The following is a 17,095-nucleotide window of genomic DNA, read 5'->3' as shown; positions in this document are numbered from 1 at the left end:
ACTAGGAGCTGGGGAGGGCTCCTGGCACCCTCCTTGGGAGCTTAGGCTTGGAGGCCGGTCATCTCAGTCCCGGAGGAAAACTGCAGAGGAAGCCAAATGCCTGGGATCTGACAGGAAGCCAGCATGAGAGCCACAGTCCACTTAAGGAAGGCCAGACCGGAACTCTGGGGCCCAGGTGCTAGGTACGTCATGGAAGCAAGGTGGCAGGACTTCTGGGTCCTTCAAAAGAACTAGGGCTGTCTGCAGGACAACCAATTCTCTGAACGGGAGCTGAGGGCAGGGAGATGGGACACGTGGATCCTGATGGGAGGCTGAAGCCAGAAAACCTGAGTCCCGATGGGGGAGGCCTTAAGGTCAGGCAAGTGTGACCCAGTGGCAAAGCTGGGTATGGTACCCTAGGATGTCTGGGACGGATGGGGAGCGTTAGCACGAGGCAGGGTCAAGAAGCCAGCTTTGGGGGGTAAGGGGTCCTGAGGGTGGCTGTGGAAAACATTCAGCATGAGGTCAAGACAGGGGAGGAAGAGATCCAAAGGAAAAGCTGGCCAGCAGAAGATGAAGGTCACATGGCTTCCTGGCTCAGACCTACCTAGGAACTGCATGCACAGAGATGGCTTCCAGAGGGCAGAGGATCTCAGCTGTAAGGAAGGGCAGAGTGATTTCAGCTCCAAGCGAGGGCAAAATAATCACAGATCCAGGGTCCTTGCCTCTAGTCAGACCACCCTGGGGAAGTCCTTCCAGTCTGAAAAGTCGTGCCCTTCCCATCCAACTGCGAAGGCAGAAAATGTTCCCTTTACTCAGACCCTGCCTACCTCTCCTCCCTGAGCTTTGCCCTCCATCATATGGAAGGCCTTGGCCCCTGGAATGAGTCTGTCACACTCTACAGTCCTCCAGGCCTCCAAACTCCCCCCCAGGGCTCAAATTCCACAAGGTTCCACCACCCACCCACCAGGCTGCTCATCTGAGAGTCCCCCCACAGCCTCCACACCAAATCCCTCCCTCCTTATCCCTGCTCTGCAACTCAGACCTTTCTCTTTCAAGACCAGGACTCTCCTGGACTTCTTCCAATTCTGCCCCTTGCTATCCTCTTTGTCCAAACTAGGACAACCCAGGCCATACGTGTCTTGCTCCCTTTTCTTTGATCTCTTTGGAATACAGACCTAATTGTGCCATTTTCTGGGTCAAAGAGTATGCACAGTTTAACAGCCCCTTTAGCCTAGCCTTTGTTTTCCAGAATGGTTGAACCAGTTCACAATTCCACTAACAATGCCATTAGTATCTTTATTTTTCCACATCCCCTCCAGTATTGTCCTTTTCCTTTTCTGTCACGTTAGCTAATATCATGGGTGTGAAGTGGTACCTCAGAGTTAGTTTCATTTGCATTTCGCTATTTTTCAGAGAGCTTGGATTTTTGTCTTTGAAAACAAGAAATCCACATGAAAGACCATATTTTTTTAAATGTTCTACATCTATAATCACTTATCCAAGTCTAGTATATAGATTCTCAGATTGGCAAAGGTGACCAGAAAATGAAAATGACAAACGCTGGCAGGCCTGAGGAGTGTTAGATACACTGACACCATTTGTGGAGCAGTGAACTGGCCCCCTCATTCGTGTAAAACATTTGGAGCTGGGCACAAAAAGTTCCTAAACCGTTCATACTCGCCCTATGCACCAGCAAGATCAAAGAAACAGGAAAAGAACACAAGTGTTCAAATGTCTGTTATAGCAAAGAATTGGTGGGGAGGGAGACGGGAAGGAGGAAACCATCAATGGTCCTAATGTCTGAGACAATTAGGAAATTAATGTAATGGAAGATAACAGAAAATCCATCAAGGGGACAAGCCCAAGATGGACTCAATGTGGGAAGACCTTCAGCCAGAGGTCACTTACACCAGAGGATTCACATTCATGAACGGACCTCATTGAGAAATGCCTCTCTCTGGCAAAAAGAGGCCATTGGACATTAGAATATTCATTAAAAGAAGTCTTTAAAAAGCAATGATAATGGAAAGGCCTTCTTCTGGAGCTCATACTTGACCACTGGAGAAATTGTGCTGGAAATTACACATAGGGAGCTCTTTAATGAGGGTAGGCCTCTTGCTGCAGCAAAGACTAGATTAGACATGGAGAATTTCATACTGGGCACAAATATGATAAAATTTTTCTCTAAAAGACTAATGTTTACAGGGGCAGCTAGGTGGTACAGTGGATAAAGGACCAGCCCTGGATTCAGGAGGACATGAGTTTCAAATCCGGCCTCAGACGCTTGGACACTTACTAGCTGTGTGACCATGGGCAAGTCACTTAACCCTTATTGCCCCACCCCCCCCAAAAAGACTGTCATTACTCTTCCATAATATTCAATGCCATTCCTATACCAACACTTCTTTAGCCATAATAATTGGTACTCACTTTGTTTCCAGTTCTTTGCTGGAACAAAAAGCCCTAATATTTATATTTTGGAATCTGTTGGACATTATTTCAGGAATGATTTTCTTCGGTTACATAGGTAGCTCAGAGGATAAAGTTGTGAGTCTGGAGCCAGAAGACCTTATAAAGTCTGACCTGACTAGCTGCGTGACCCTTGGCAAGTCAGTACTGTATTCCTGCCTGAACCTCTATTATCTGTTTGTTGGGTGTTGGTGGTTCAGTTGTTCAATCATGTCTAACTCTTCATGACTCTATGCAACATCCCAGGCCCTTCAATCCCTCCTCTATGTCTCTCAAAGTCTGTCCAGATCATGTTGTTTCCATGTGACTATCTATCCATTTCATTCTCTGCCAACCTCTTTTCCTTTTGCCTTCAATCTTTCCCAACTTAAGGGTTGTTGGGTGTTGTTTTTCCAGTGAGTCCCATCTCCTATGTGACTCAAGTATTTACACTTCAGCTTCAGTATATGACCTTCCAGTGAAGAGCCTAGATAAATTTATTTATGGAATAAATTGATCTCCTATGTGACCAAGGGACTCTCAAAAGTCTTCTCTAGCACACAATTCAAAAATGTCAATTCTGCAGTGCTCAGCTTTCTTTATAATCCAACTCTCAAAACCAGATGGAAAACCAAACCTTTGGCCATACAGAACTTTATCAGCAAGATGATATCTTGGCTTTTTAGTATGCAGTGCAGATTTAGCATAGCTGTTTTTTCAAGGAGCAAGCATCATGTAATTCCATGATTGCAGTCATTTTCTGCAGAGATCTCTGACTCCAAGAACATACACTCTGACACTGCCTTCCATTGCTTCTCCCTCCATTTGCCAGGAAGTAATGGGACCAATTCCAAGACCTTTGTTTGGTTTTGTTTTCCTTTTAAGTTAAGCTTCAAACCAGCTTTGACATTCTCCTCCTTTACTCTCATCAAAAGGTTCTTAATTCTTCTTCACTCTCTGCCAGAAGACCAGTGCCACTGGCATATCTAAGATTATTGATATTTCTCCCAGCAACCTTAATTCTGGCTTTTGATTCATCCATCCTGGCATTTCACACAATGCACCCTGCATATAAGCAAAGTAAATAGCATGACCATACACAGCCTTGGCAGACCCTTTTGCCAATCTTAAACTAATTAGTTGTTCGATCTGTGTAATTTAAATTTCTAAATGTAGGTTCTAATCTGTCCCCCCAGTTTTGGGGGGAAAACTGACTAAAATCACTGATAAATGAGTTTAGGTTTTTAAGGGTTTATTGAAAAATAGTAAAAGAAAGAGAAAGATTGAGAACAGAATTCCTATACCTGACAATCCTAGCTTTCCTAATCTCCTCCTTCTGAAGTCTTGTCTCCACCACAGCGATGTCTCAAAGCCAAAAAGACCGAGCTCCCTGAGCAGCCTCGATTCCTCCTTCCTGTTCTACTCCCAGAAATGGGAGGTTCTTCAAGCCGATTGGTTGACTGGGCCTGAAGGTGGTCGCAGCTCAAAGTTGTTAGCTTCTGAGAACCATATTTCTTAAGTACCTTTAAGTACCAGCCAGAAGTGCTTAGAATCTAGTTAACTAGAAGTCAGCCAGTAATCCAGTCAGCAGTCAAGTCCAATTCAATCAGTTAAATCAATCTCCAGGTGGGCCCCTGAGTATCTGCTAAATCTCATCTGTCACATTCCATTATCTTTTTTTTTGGTTGTTGTTGTTGTTTTGTTTTGTTTTGTTTTTTGCTTTTGTTTTTCTTGCAGGGCAATGGGGGTTAAGTGACTTGCCCAGGGTCACACAGCTAGTAAGTGTTAAGTGTCTGAGGCCGGATTTGAACTCAGGGTCCTCCTAGAACCTGGGCCAGGGCTTTATCTATTGTGCCACCTAGCTGCCCCCCTAACTTGCATCTTGGCCCACATTCAGGGTCCTCAAGAGACCAGTAACAAGGTACTCCCATCACTTTGAGGATTTGCCACATCTTGTGATCCATACAAAGGCTTCAGTTGAGTTAATCAAGCAGAAGTAAATGTTTTTCTGGAACTCTCTTGCTTTCCCCATAATCCTGCAAACTGTTGGCAATTTGGTCCCGAATTCCTCTGCCTCTTCAAAACCACCCTGCTCTTCTAGCTGTTCTCAGTCTTCATATTGCTGAAGCCATATGTTGCAGAATTTTAAGCATAGCTTGTTCATTCATGAAATGAGCATAACTATTTGATCACTTAAACATTCGCTGGTATGCCCTTCTTTAGGACTGGGATGTAAACTGATCTTTTCCAATTCCTTGGCCACTCTTGAGTCTTCCAAATTTGCTGGCACATTGAGAGCACTTTAACAGCATCATCTTTTAGGGTTTTAAATACCCCAACTGGAATTCCACTAGCCTCCACTAGCCTTATTGCTAGCAGTGCTTCCTAAAGCCCTCTTGACTCCATTCTGGTTCTACACCAGTAACCACATCATTGTGGTTCTTGATGAGGTAGGACATAGTTAGTACAGTCCTTTTGTGTATTCTCACCACCTCTTCTTAATATCTTCTGCTTCTTTAAATTCCTACCATTTGTTTTTATCATGCCCATTTGTGCATAAAACTTTCCCTTGATATCTAATTTTCTTGAAGAGATCTCATCTTTTCCATTCTCTTGGTTTCATTTATATATTTGCATTGCTCATTTAAAAAAAAAACTTTTGAACTCTCCTTGCTATGCTCTGGAATTCTGCATTAAATAAATTTAAGAAGTCAGGTCCATAATATATAAAAGCATAATAACACTGTTTCAACAAATCCAAAGACCTGAAATGTAGGGATCAGGACTTAGTAATCACTACAAAAGACTGGGAAATCTGGAAAGAAATCTGGCAGAAAGTACACATAGACCAGCATCTCACACTGAAACCCAAGATCAGCTCTAAGTGAATACAACACTTAGAAAAGCTCACTCAAACAATTTTAAAAGACATGAAGAAATGGTTTATTTTGAGATTTGCATTAAGACAAAGTGTTTCAAAATTTGGAAATTTGTTAATTGCATGAACTTAAAGCAAGTTATTTAGTTTATCGATCTGTAAGGTGGATATTTGATAATTATAGAGTATTCTTTTGGGCTATAAATTGTTATAGATGCAACTGTGAAAAGAATGTCAACTGGGGGCAGCTAGGTGGTGCAGTGGATAGAGCACCGGCCCTGGAGTCAGGAGTACCTGAGTTCAAATCCGGCCTTAGACACTTAACGCGTACTAGCTGTGTGACCCTGGGCAAGTCACTCAACCCCAATTGCCTCACTAAAAATTAAAAAAAAAAGAATGTCAACCACTTGAAACTGTTTAGAAATGCAGTATCACTGTGTATTCACAAAGAAGTGATCTCAAAAGTCAGGCACACCTGGGTTGAAGTTTTCCCTCTGGGATACTCCCTATCTAGGTATAATGAATGTTTGACTCTGGGAAAAATTCACTTGGCTTCTAAATGTTAGTAGGAAGAACAAATTTTAAAATTCTGAAAACTGGAGGTTTCCCTAATTATACCAGAAAAACTTGTTCCATTTAGCAGTGGTGCTGTTTCATAGTTTTTTCTATTACTATTGTTAATATGAATATATGGATCACCTAGATTTGTTGGAAGTACCTTATTATCCTAGGGAAGATTTATGAAACCCTAGGATTAATAGGAGCAAAATATGCTTCAACTGAACTCCAAACCTGAACCCAGATAGCTAGCAGATAAAAGACCCTACCTAGTGACATCTTTCCCCTCAGGATAGTAAGTCCCTATCTTATGGTAACATCTGGGTGTCCTCATCCTTGCCAAACCCTTTTTTAGAATCCTGTAGTCTTATCATGATGCTTCTGTATTCCCTCCATCCTTGTTATAAGTGAAATGGTTAAACTGCTTTTTGCTTCTGGGTTGATTTCTGTATCATAGTATTGAAACTGAGGATTCCCTGTCATCAGTGGACTAAGACCATATACCCTCAGAAAGGGGGAGTCCCCTGAGCTTCTCTCTTAGGAGGGGAGTCTCCACATGACCATGCTGTTATCTTTCTTCTTGGGACAATAAAATATTAAATTGATATTATGTTTTTTTCTGTCTGTCTCTGATCTGTTTTTTACGAGGGCAGCTGTGGATATCATGTTCTCTTTCTAGTTAGCAGGAGATATTATAATTTCTGATCTGTTTATTAATTTGTAGGAGAAATTAAGCATTATTTCACTGATCTGTTTGTAGGAGACAGGCAGATACAAAAGCTATATTTTAATATTCAACACTATTGAAATAATTACACACATTAATATTGGTGTAGTAGTTAAAAATAACTTTGTTTTAACTTTGTTAAACTTTTACTGTTTTCTTTCTCCAAGCTTCACAGGTATTTCAAGTTTTCATACACCTAGCAATTCAAATATTATGATGGCTTTGTATGTTTAATAACTTTTAATTGATAGATGCTTAAGCTTTATTTCAAAATAGGATATTCAACTGGAATTTGTTTTACTATCTGGTTTTTGTTAAAACATTTATGCTGTTTTAACCTTTTTCTTTCCTTTAATATTCTATTTCCTTAACAGGATTACAAACTTCCATAGCAATCATCTACTTTTAAACATTGTCCTAACTATTTTGTTTTTTTCAGTGAGGCAATTGGGATTAAGTGACTTGCCCAGGGTCACACAGCTAGTACGTGTTAAGTGTCTAAGGCCGGATTTGAACTCAGGTACTCCTGACTCCAGGGCTGGTGCTCTATCCACTGGGCCACCTAACTATTAATAGTATTTTTAGGCAAAAAGTGTGAATGATCAGAGCTGACCTTAATGAGGTATCATCTATCTTTTTGCTGAAAGATAGGATTACTGTTACAATTTCTAATGAAAATGTAAAAAGATATGCCTCCCCATCTTCTAGACTGTGACTTTCACTGGATATATAGAACTTTAGTTCTCTCCCCAAAATGACATACAGCTCTCTCTCTCTTTCTGGAATGCTCTCTACTTTCCCCCATACCCTGAAAGCTCCTATCTTAATCTGCTCTTCCTCACCCCTGGAAGAAGTCCCATCCTCCCATCCTCCCCCTGGGCATTTAACTCTTCTGACATTGGAAAGGTTCTTAGTGCCTCTCCAATCCAGATTCCCTTGGACCCTCTGAACCTCTTCCTTGAGTCTCACAGTATTTCCTTTCCAGATGCCATTTGAGGGCATTAGGCTTCTTACTAAGGACTACCTATCCCTGCACTAGGTTTCTGATTCTTCCTGTTTGTGAGCTCATGTGACTGCTTGTCCAAGACCTGACCAGTGAATGCTTGTGTGATTCCTAGAGCACCTGTGGTCCCTGATCCCTATACTCTCCTGAATTCCATGATTCCACTCTTTTCACCTTTGATTTCTCTGGTGCCTTTTTCAGTGGGTCCTTTGGTGTGAATTGCCAGTTTTTACTTTTTACTTTACCTTTACCTGGGAGGGCCTGCAGTACACTTGGACTCTTCTGCTTCTGAGAAACCCTCCTACTTTCCCTAAATTTTAAAAGCAGACCTTGCTGACCTTAAGTTTCCTATAGGCTCCACCCTCTCCAATATGTGGATGAGTTACTCCCTTGCTCCCTGGATCTCCAATTTCCAAAAGCTAATTCCATTTTTCTCATCTCAAGCAATAAAGTATCTTGTTCTCAGGTTTTAAGATTTTAGGACATCTGGTATTAGCCAATAGTCTCTGTCTTGGAGGATTGGAGATCTCTACTATCCAAAACTGAGATAGAAAACCCAGAATATTCTGGTACATTGATGGTTCCTGTCGCACATGATGCTGGGTATGCTATCACCACCACAGAAGAGGTCATTGGCCCCTTCCTTTGGTTTCCTTGGCATGAAAAGGCTGAATTTGAGGCTCTGACTTTAGCTTGTGAATTAGCAAAAGGAAAACTACTGAACATGTTCACAGATAACAGGGATGTGTTTGGGGTGACACATGACTTCAGCATATTATGGAAATATAAAGGGTTCCTGATGTCCTCTAGCAGTCCCACATATCTAGAGACTGGTTGACTCCCTTTTGTTGCTAGCAGCACTGATTGTTAAAATGTCAAGACACTCCCATTAAGATTCTCTCCATGCCTGGGGTAATGCCCTTGCTGACCTGCATGCCAAGCAAACTGCTCAGAAAACCCCAAATGCCAATCCCCATTAGTCTGTCTGCTTTTAACATTTGCTGGGCCTGGTCCCAAATTAACATTGACCCCAGCAGCGCTTGCAGAAGCTCAAGAGACCATCCAAGACTAAGACTGGAAGAGTGCAAAAAAAGGATAGACTCTGGCCTCTGGTATGGGCCAAATGGATGCCCAATCCCCCCTGACTCTTTCCATTGACCTATGGTGGAATACCTCCACCCTTTAAGTTACTGCAGTCCTGACAAACTGCCTAGTCTGGGCTGCAAATATTGGTAGGAAAAACTGAGATGAGCTGCACAAGACATTTATCTACAATGTGAGATCTGTCCTAAATATAATGTAAGCAAGCCCCTAAAACCTCCCCCTAGGGCATTTGCTCCACCCCTTTTAAAGGCTGGCAGGTTGATAAGTTTGTATTAGTTATGGTTTGCATGTTCTCCCATTTTGTAGAAGCTTTTCCTTGCAGTAAAAAGCTCTACAGCAACAGCTGTAGCCAAGTGCTTATCAGAAAAGATTTTTTCCACCTAGGGAATTCTGATGAAGTTCACACTGTTATGGGAATATTAGGGCCCCGGTTACCCAAGAAGTTGTCTGGGGAGGTCAAGGAACCTTCTCCTTGAAACCCCAGGAGCTGTCCCTGAAGATCAAGGAACCTTCTCCTTGAAACTAAACCAAAGGACAGACACACCTAGAGAGATAAGCAGCAGTGAATCTGGACTGAGATAACTTCAGGACCACCACACTTCATTCCAGTCTCCCTCACCCCCTAGATGAGGTAATCCTGTGAGGTGTGGCTGCATCAGGAGGGGACAAAAAACCTCCCACCACCAGAGTGCTTCCAACCAATCACCAATAAGGGACGTTTCACCCCCACTTGGGTGATCTCGCCATCTTAGCCCTATAAGAGGACGCTCCCCAGTCTAGTGGGGAGAAAAGGGTTTTAAACTTTCCTCCAGGCCAGTTTGTCTTGTATCAAATAAAACTGTGTGTGAGTGTAATTCTTCACAGGGGAGTCGAAACGACCCGAGTGCTTTCCCCGAAACAACACTGATAGAGGTATTTCTTTTACTGGTTCAATTGTCTCCCAGTTGTTAGCTTCTTGGCCAGTACTTCAACATTTACACCATGCTTACCACCCTCAATCCTCAGGTTTGACAGAATGTATAAAGGTGCAGCCTGGCAAGTCTATGGATGGTCTGCCATGGCCAAAAGCCCTTCTCCTAGTTCTTCTGAACCTTAGGGCAACCCCTTTTGCTAAATATTCTCTTTCACCTCCTATGCCTCTCTTTTTACCCTCAAATGACAGATAACATCAGTGTAGAGCACTGTCCCAAAAAGCCTGAGAACCCTGTTTCATGCCCCAATATTGTTTTTGGTCATCAATGAATTCCAGAATTCGTCATGACACAGAGGAGGGAAAGATAACTACAAAATTGACTGAGAACTGATGATCCTCACTCAGTAACCATTCCCAGGCCAAAGAATTGCCTGGGGCTAACAGATCTTTGCCAATTCCAGACTCTGGATTGCTTATGGATCTCCCCCAAACTTTCCCCTCCCAAAGATTCCCAAGCTTACTTCCTGGACTTTAGGTTATTATGCAAAAAGGCTCATTTACATTAAATAGTTTCTGTCAAGAGCTGTTTCATAGCTCCCTCTGTTCTGTTACCCCCCATAAACCTTGTCCTCAGTCCCCATCTTTGAGTATTCCTAGCTTCTGGCTTTGCCACACACAATAAAATCCTCTGCCTGGATTAAAGACCTTATTTGTCCAATATTGATTGTTTCCTTAATTTCCAGATTAACGCCTTCTTTTTTTACATTTTTTTATTACTTCCTTTGATATCCTTGATCTTTTGTTCCTCCTAATGTATTGGTTTTTTCTAAACCCAGTAAAACATTTTTAAAAAATTTAATTGAGATGGCTTTGGATGGATAAGGTAAAATTGTCGTTTTTATTATATTGAGTCTGACTATCCATGAACAATGTTTCTTAAATTATTGAAATCTCACTTTATTTTCATAAAAATGTTTTATAACTATAGAGAACTGCAAAATTGACTGAGAACTGATTCCCCACCCAGTCCCCTCTTTCCCAGGCAGGTGAATTGCCTGGGGCTGACTGTCTTTGTCATTCCCAGACTCTTGATGGACTTATGGACCTTCCCCCAAGCAACTTATCCCTTCCCAATGTGCCCCACCTTACTCCCTGGACTTTATGTTATTATGTAAAAAGGGTCCACCTACATTAAGTAATTTCTATTCAGAGTCAGTAATGCCTATACTTAACTTAGGAGCAGTTCTATTATTTTTGTCCAAGGTTCATTTACATTAATTAGCTATGTGTCACACTGGAGCTATCTTTTGCTTCCCTCTTTGTTCTGTTACCCCATTAAAAACCCCATCCTGTTCCCATCTTTGGGTATTCCTAGCTTCTGAGCTTTGAGATACCATTAGCTATAGTTCCTCTGCCTCGATTAAATACCTTATTTTCTCCTATATTGATTGTTTCCTTAATTTCCAGTTTAACACTATGTGCATGTAGTTCCTGAGTTTATTTTTGATAGATATGATCCCAGATATTTTATATGCTGTCTACAGGTTTTTTTTCTGGGAGGCAATTGGGGTTAAGTGACTTGCCCAGGGTCACACAGCTAGTAAGTGTTAACTCAAAGTGTTAAGTGTCTGAGGACGGATTTGAACTCAGGTCCTCCTGAATCCAGGGCCGGTGCTCTATCCACTGCGCCACCTAGCTGCCCCTGTCTACAGGTTTTTTAATGATATATAGAAAAGCTAGTGCTTTATGCACGTTTATTTTACATCCTGCTACTTTCCTAAAATTGACGTTTCCACTAGCTTTTTAGTTAAATCCTTAAGATTTTCCAATAACAGCATCACTATCATCTGTCAAAAGAAAGTTTTATTGCCTCGTTGGCCATTCTGATCCTTTGGGTTTCTTTTTCTTCTCACGGCCGGTGCTGGCATTTCCAATAAAACGCTGGATGAGGTGGGTGGCAGTGGGCATCCTTGCTTTATTCCTGATCTTACTAGGAAGTTTTCCAGCTGGGCCTCATCACAAACAATGCCGGCTGATGGTTTGAGGGGGAGGCTCTTTATTTTTTTTAGTAATTTTAAGGAAATGGCCATTCACACCAGAGCTTTGGGGGGGGTTTCCACAGCAATGAGCGCTGTATTCTGCCGAAAGCCTTCTCTGCCTGTGGACACGTCATTAACACAACCATGAGGCTCCCGGGTTTCCACCCCTGGTACAGGACCCTCGGGGTCACCGCGTGGATTCTGGACACCCCGGGGGTCCCCACGACAGATCGGGATGCCAAGTCTCAGGGTCCGGCCTCCTAACCTACGGGGTCGCCCCACACCCACAGTCACAGACCTGCCCGGGGCCAGCTTCGGCCTCAGTTCTCCCGTGGGCTGACCCTGCGCCTCGTGTCCGCCCTGTGACCTCACCCCCCACCCCGAGGCCGGCCGGGGACTCCCTGGTCGTGCCCCCGGCCCCTCGATCATTCGGGAAATGGACAGTTCCGAAAAGAGGAGGATCCCCCACCCCACCCCACCCCACCCCCGGCCTGGTCTCTCTGTTGGAGACCCTCCCCCACCCCCGCCCCCGCCCCCGCCCCCTTCGGCTGGACAATCGGACCCGGGGGAAGGGGTATTACTCGCCAAGAACTGGAGTCTCGGGGGCGGGAGGGGGCGAAGGAGAGGACGCAGGTCTGGGGGCTGAGAACAAGCTGGAGAAGACAAAACTGAGAGCCAGGAGGAGCCTTTCAACAGCCCCGCCCCCCATGTCCTGCCGGCATGCGTGGCCGGGAACTACATTTCCCAGAATGCCGCGCACCGCGCTCCACTTAACCCCAACCCTTCTGACTTCCAGGCCTCGTGACCTTTGCTCTTCCGGGGCTACTGCTGACTCACCTGTAGATTGGGACCAGGTGGGGCCAAGTTTGGTGCTCCAGGGATCCTGAGACACCCCTCCCCGCCTCCAAAACAACAACCACCACAATTCACAATGAAACACCACAGTGGAAATCCTGAAACTCAAAGTGATGTAGGAGGCAAAAGGGGTTAATAGAAAAACCTAAGAGCCAAGCTCTAATTCAGATATTAGCTCTAAAAGGGATTCGGGTCCCAGGTAATGGATAACTTACAAGTCAAAATGCTAGGTTCTCTTACTCACAGAAATCAGTACCCATAATGGGACCATAAAGGGTCAGGTCAAATAACAATACAGGAAATGACAGCCTATCGAAATTTAGACCAGAAATAAAAGAAAAATGATTATGTTTTGAAGCTATCCATGGGAATCAGAAAGAGACATGTGCAGAAAAGGCCAAATTTTCCCCAGATTCACCTAAAGACAGGTAAACCCCCAAAACACACCTCCACAGGAAAAGGCACCCTCCTCAGGGGATTGGCTTAGGACCCCAGGAACTCCAAGTTAGGATAAGCCCTCCCTTGTACCTCCCCAAGGTGGAGATTATTATTGTTTGGTTTTTTTGGTCAGGGCAATGGGGGTTAAGTGACTTGCCCAGGGTCACACAGCTAGTAAGTGTCAAGTGTCTGAGGCCAGATTTGAACTCAGGTACTCCTGAATCCAGGGCCTGTGCTCTATCCACTTCACCACCTAGCCGACCGCCAAGGTGGAGATTATTATAATGAGACTGATAAATCAATTTATCTATACTATAAATATAACTTTCACTCTTTCCTTTCACTATTCAAGGTAGCTACCTTTCCACCATTCTAGTTCTCTCCCTGTGGTCACTCACAGTATTGCAATAAAATTGGGAAACTGAGTCACTGAGTCTTATAATTCTTTTGGGATGACCCACAATCAATTTGACCCAAATTCCATCCAACATCAAAAGGAGGTGGAAAGTAAAAAAGAAAAAAAAAACACTGAACTAATGTGTCAATCCCAGAGCTGTTCTTCTGGCAAAGACCACAGAATGGATCCACCCTGAGTTCATCAGATTTTTGTAAAAAAGACAGAGAAGCTGATCAGCAGCGTCCAAACTGACCCTGAAAACGTGCCTCTCTCTAGGCATCCCTGGGCCCTGGGTCACAGTTGTTAAGGGTTAAAATTCTAGCTAGTCTGTCTAAAATATCTAATGAGTGGTCGCCAATAAATTATAAGCTTTAGCAAGAGTTAGGCTTTTAAGCATTTATTAAGGAAAACAAGAATTTGGTAAAGAGAGAGAGAGAAAGGCCTAGATTCCTATCTATAAAAGGGAGAGCACATTTCTAGCTCCGCTCTCCACCAGAGTCCAAAGGAAAGAGAGCGAGACTGAGCGCCAGTCTCTTCCTTCCTCCTCCCACCAGCCCGCGTCACTTCCTGACTCCTGGTCTTGCCCTCAAAGACCTTCCCTTCATGGGCAGAACTCTTCTACAGTAAGTATCCAGCAGGTGGCTTCATTCCAATCGTTACAGTCCCCTCTGTTGTTCCTCAAGAAACAAAATGTTTCCTTGACGGAACAGTAAAAACAATATAATAACTATTGCTAACTAATAATATGTGAACAACAATATAGAAAAGGAAGAGAGGAAAGTTTTGTCCAGAGGGGCGATTTTTTTTTTTGTCCTCATGAACCGACGCTTTGACATTAGTCTTGCAAAGGGAGGGCCTCTGCAGAGAATACATGTTACAGATGGTGTATATTATAACAGAAAGAGAAAAAAAACCAACAAAAACAAATCAAAACTGTTCATTTAAAGTCTCTGAAAGTCTTTTCTCAGATGTCCTCTAGGTGTAGTCGTGGAATGGAAGTCTTTTCAGGGGTTGATATGTGGATACTGGTAATCAGCCAGGAAATTTCCTACAAAATTGAGCTTAACACAACTTTAAAATAGCTTTGTCAATAATCAAATCAAACAATGAAAGTTCTCAAAAACATGTCTAAGGGAATACAGAATCTTAGTTGTTAACACGTGAAACATACAATAAAACAAAAATTGAACCATTCTTTAAAATTACATTATTATTATAGTCCCCCCTTATGGAGAGTAATTGAGAAGACAATTGCTGCGATATTAATTTTTTAAAATAATTTTTATCTTTGTTTCATCACTTTTTGCATCATCTGCCTAATTATCCTCATGCCATTATGAGAAATTAGAAAATCTAATATAATTGGTAACAGGTGTCAAAGGCCAAATTCAACACTGTTATTTATCATGACACCTGAGATAATTATGGGGGTTACCATAAAAGAACAGAGAAATGATGGGATATGAGCATTCCCACACTTGAGCAATATGTACTGTCCATGCAGTATGCCAGGCTTAAAATAGGTGGATGGAATATATGTCCATGCCACCGAACATATTGGAGGAAACTGAGTCAGACTTAATCAGATGCATGGGATTGAGATGTCCATGGCATCAGGCATATAGGAGGGAGCATAGAAGCCAGGTGTAGAAGTGAGATGGGTGGGATGAATACTTCCAGCCATCTGTACAATATTGTGGGGAAAAATAAAATAAAATATTAAACCAAGAGAATCCAACCTCAACATTTGTCAAAAGCCATTCCCTCGGCCATACCTTGACTTCATGCATGTCTCCCCTCATGTGACAGTTCAGTGTCTGCTCTTGCATGTATTCCTCTTGTGATTGGATGGCATCTTGGCCAACTGGCATCTGATAACTCAGAATAAAGGCAATTAATGTCTTAAATGATAAGTTCCCATAATCCAAGTCTCATATGGATTTAAAAATTGAGGATAATAAATGATTGTAAAAAATGTGAATACATCTTGACTCAGAACACAATATATAATTATGCAACAATTTCAAATAATACCCCTTTTTTGTACTTAGTATACAATTACTTTTGTGAAAAATCAGAACATATTTAAATACAAGTTAAAGCACAACAGAACCTCAAAGAAAACTTTTTTTTAAAAAAGAAAACTTTTACAAATGTTCCCCTCTTTTTTTTTTTTGGAATATGCTTATCAAAAATAATACTTCTAGAATCAATTTACACTTGCCATGGCAACCAATTTGCCAGGGAAATGCTTTGAAGAGTTTGATCAAATAATCAGTTGAGAAAAAATAACAAAAACAAACAACTCAGAACATGGGAGCACAATACTCCTAGAATTAACATTGTATTATGAAATCAAAACCATCTTGCAATTTTTTAAAATTAGATAAATGTATAGAAGAAAATACACATGGAACAATAAAAGACAGTGAAATTCAAACTAAGGAAATCTAAATGAGCATGAACTTAATATCAATAAGAGTATTATGAAATATAAACTTGATCACATGACTATAAAAAACTTTTACAAATATTCTCCTTGTTTTAGAAACTAAGTATAAGACACAATCTCAAAAGCATGAAAATCTCTATGAAAATAAACCCATACCATTCATTTCAAAATGTATATATAATAGCATAGAAATCCTATGTAACCTCTGAACTGACACTATCACTCTGAGTGAATTCAGAACACTTCCCCCTCTTTTTTTTTTTTTTTTAGGCTTTCTGCAGAGGGAGTAGTTTCTGCTGATCTGATTCTAAACTTGGATCATCTCTAGTAGAAACAGCCATTTTGAGGTCTCTCTCCATATGTGAGAGTTTCCCCCATATCATAACAATGATAATAACAAAAACAAAAAAAACAAAAAAAATAAAATCCTTAGTCGTATGAACTATGGATGTGGTATTAAAAGGTATTTCAATTGCAGGCATAAAATTTCTACTTATATTAAACGTATTTTCCCAAAGATTCTCACTTATACTATTATACAAAAAACTTTTTGCTGCCTGAATGAGGAAAAAACCAATAATGTTATGAAGGACCATTGAGTAAACTATTCCTCTAAGTCGGGATGTTATGCTGTCCCAATACATTCCGATGAGAAAAATCAAAGGGATAGTAGAATATTCGAGCATCTTGCCCTTTAAACTGGGCTGGCTTTTCTGTTTAAAGCAAGACTTTTAGAGGCTTAAAGTCTTTAAGGGAGATTAGACAAAGGGAAAGTCCATGGGGGGGGGGTATTTGGAAAATCCACCGAATTAGCCGGCTTATGGCCAAACTAGGGAGGGTGGGAGGGTCCTTAAGGTCCCTTCGGGGTCGCCAAAGGAAGCAAAGGGGGGAAATGTGGTAAAATATGAAAGTTTTTAACAGTTAGGATAACTGAAAGACGCCAGTTTTTCAAGGACCACCCTTTTGGGGAGGAGACGGGTACAGTCCGCCTGCTGCGCATGTCAGACTGCCTGCCGGGTTTTTTTTGACTTCCGGGGTGGAGGGAAGGAGAGTAGGCCTTTTTGCCTGCTTGGCGGGACTCCTGGCGGCGCGGGACAGACGGTCTCCCTAACTCCAAAGGTGGCCTTTTCGGTTTGGTGAGTTTTTATAAGGAATATAGACTAAGCCTAGATTTAAGACGATTTGTACTGTATTTCTATTTTCCTATCCTTCTAATCAACAACACCTTATATACAATAAAGGCTCTATCTAGAAAACCAGAAGCTTCTTCCATTTACTAGTCTGGGAGATAAATTAAGGGA

The 17,095-nt window shown here is 42.0% G+C and overlaps 1 protein-coding gene across 1 annotated transcript in view; it reads right to left on the bottom strand.

Moving 5' to 3' along the window:
• Positions 1–17,095, bottom strand: part of LOC122748371 (zinc finger protein 850-like) — a gene marked incomplete at its 3' end in the record, with an annotated part of 465,756 nt that overhangs the window by 404,777 nt on the left and 43,884 nt on the right. The gene's annotated exons all lie outside the window — the stretch shown is intronic.

This window comes from Dromiciops gliroides, chromosome 3, assembly GCF_019393635.1.
Source record: "Dromiciops gliroides isolate mDroGli1 chromosome 3, mDroGli1.pri, whole genome shotgun sequence".
In the NCBI taxonomy this organism is placed as follows: domain Eukaryota; kingdom Metazoa; phylum Chordata; class Mammalia; order Microbiotheria; family Microbiotheriidae; genus Dromiciops; species Dromiciops gliroides.
The sequence above is the reverse complement of the archived record's forward strand: the minus strand, read 5'-3'. Positions and strand labels throughout refer to the sequence as shown.